Genomic DNA, 2,793 nt, shown 5'->3' with positions numbered 1-2,793 from the left:
GAGGAGTTGGTCGATTTTAACAAAAGCGGAGAGGGATGCGCAGGTGCGAGATCTGGCCGCAGATGCGGAACCTGGGATTTTAAGTGAGTTCCGCACCTGCGATGGAAATTCCGCAGGTGCGGTATCGCAGAAGGTATAAAAAGGGTACTTCGTGATTTTTGTTGATTTCCACCGTTTGAAATTCGGACCTTGGAGCTTTTGGAGTGATTTTTAAAGGGTATTCAAGGGTTTTCACAGAGGTAAGTTGCTTGATCTCTATTATCATTAGCTATGGTGTCTTTCCGTTAATTTTCCACCTAATTAGTAGGTTTTTTAAAGTGAAATAATGGGTTAGGGCTTGGGATTTTGGAGAGTGTAATTTGAGGATTTGAGGGACCAAATGATGTCGGATTTTGATAAATTTAGTATGGATAGACTTGTGAGTGAATGAGCTTTCGGGTTTTGTAACTTTTGTCGGATTTCGAGACGTGGGACCGGGGGCCAGGTTTGAGTGAATTTCGGGATTTGGCCTATAAATTGATATTTTCCTTGTGGGATTCATTCCTTTAGCTCATATTGATCGTATTTTATTGCTCGTGGCTAAATTCGGGTCATTTGGAGGTCGGTTCGAGAGGAAAGAGCATTCCAGAGTAGGAGTTCAACACTGTTGAGGTAAGTAACAATTTTAAATCTGGTCTTGAGGGTATGAAACCCGGAGTTTGGTATAATGTGACTATTTGGAGGTGGCACCCATGCTAGGTGACGGGCGTATGGGTGTACGCCGTGAGGGATTGAGACTTGGTCCGTCCCGGGAGACTATAAAGTCTAATAGCCTTTATTTGTGTTTATATGCATTCCTGTCTGCTAGAACTTGACTGCCTTTCATGTTAGAAATCATGCTTAGGCTATATCCCTGCTCATGGTAGTTATATTCAGTCATAGTGATTCTTGTATATGTTTACCTCAGTCTCTGTTATTTTCCCGTATGATATACTGTAATACTTTGATTTGGGTTGTTTTCCCTTTCTTTATTGAGAGCTACGAGACTAGAGAGGCCCATGACTGAGTAAGGCCGAGAGCCTGTTTGTGATACTATAGCACGTGAGTTGTCCGTGCAACACGTGAGTTATCCGTGCGGATCCAGATATTGATACTATGGCACATGAGTTATCCGTGCAACACGTGAGTTGTCCGTGCAGATTATAGCTCTTGGGCTGTAGGAGCCCCTCATGAGTCTGAACACCCCCAGTGAGTGTAGGTACCTATTGAGCGTGTGCATTGAGCACTGGGAGTTGAGTGTCGAGTTATTGAGGGTTTAAGTGACAGTGTCTGTGAGGTTTCATCTATTTCACTTTGTTGCTGCATTCAGCTGAAAATTGTCTTGCTGGAATTGATAATTATGCAACTAATCTTTTACTCATGTTTACTCTTAACTGTGAAAATTATCAACTGAATTGTTCTGTATAGCTCGTCACTACTTCTCGATTCCTTATTTATTTATGTTACTTGCTGAGTTGGTTGTACTCATACTACACCCTGCACTACATGTGCAGATCCAGGTGTGTCTGAGCATGGAGATTGTTGAGTCCAGGCCTGTTTGAGTTTCGAAGACTGCAAGGTAGCTGCCAGCGTTCGTAGGACCTTGTTACTCCTTTCACATTTCTTTCCATTTTGTACTGATATTTAGACATTGGCTGTAATAGTTTTTAATACTTAGACGCTCATGACTTGGTGACACCCCGATGTTTGGGGCTCGTTTTCCGCACTTTGTTCCAAATTTGAGTTTAACTTTGTTTTTATGAAATGATTTCTGATATGGAAAGCTTTACTTTACTTTTATATTTAGTTCGGAAGTATTTTTGGGAAGGTCGGCTTGCCTAGTACCACCGATATGCATCATCACGACACGTTAGGTTTTGGGGTCGTGACAGAACTGTAATAAAAAATAAAAAGGATTTCAAATGACAAAAAAAAAAGAAATGAAAAAGAACATTTACCATTCAAATTGAAAATGAAAATAAAAGAATATTAACAATATTTACAATCACTATTTAATAATATTAGAATTAGAATTGTTATTAGAATTGTGATAAATCGAAATTCTATATCGCTATATTAATCCTTATGTTCTAGAATATTAAATATAATATTGAATAGTTAATAACTAAGACTCCAATTCCAATAGCTTAGTCAATTACTATGCATATAAGATTTCTGTGTTATGGGCCCGCTTAGCTCAGAGGTTAGAGCATCGCATTTGTAATGCGATGGTCATCAGTTCAATTCCGATAGCCGACTTTTTCCTATTCTTTTTTTTATTCCATTTTTTAGATGACTGATAATGTTTCTTTCAAATCAAAGAATATTGAAATAGCGCCTTCTTCCTTTTCCAAAAGCTATCAATTTATTATAGGAACTTCCAAGTATGTCATGAAAAGATTATATATATAATAGAAGGGTGTCTGTATATTTATCCAATGCACCCCATTCTTCTTTCCTTTATAGTAATAGTACAAGTACATTATTTCAGTAAACTTCACTTCATTTAGTTCAGTTTAGTTTAGGTTTATTCTATAAAATAAAATTTAATAAAAAATAAAATAAATAGAAATAAGAATTAATTCGAAATACTAAATAAGAAATAAGAAATAAGAATAAGGAGTCTTTATGTCGCGTTTACGAGGACCTCGTTTCAAAAAGATACTTCAAATATTTTTTAAGTCCTAGTAAGGTACAACTATATAATGTATTTTCCAAAAGAATGACACAATAATATAAGATAAGTGTCACGACTCAAAATCCGATTAGTCGTGA

The 2,793-nt window shown here is 37.1% G+C and overlaps 1 non-coding gene across 1 annotated transcript; it reads left to right on the top strand.

Annotated features, from left to right (window-relative positions):
* The first annotated feature begins 2,204 nt into the window (after nucleotides 1-2,204).
* Nucleotides 2,205-2,277, top strand: TRNAT-UGU (transfer RNA threonine (anticodon UGU)). The gene has a single exon. It is a non-coding gene; the product is annotated as a tRNA-Thr (tRNA).
* Nucleotides 2,278-2,793: the final 516 nt, after the last annotated feature.

Source organism: Nicotiana tabacum, chromosome 15, assembly GCF_000715075.1.
Source record: "Nicotiana tabacum cultivar K326 chromosome 15, ASM71507v2, whole genome shotgun sequence".
Taxonomy (NCBI): Eukaryota; Viridiplantae; Streptophyta; class Magnoliopsida; order Solanales; family Solanaceae; genus Nicotiana; species Nicotiana tabacum.
Note: the sequence above shows the minus strand (reverse complement) of the source record. Positions and strands in the feature narration are given on the sequence as shown.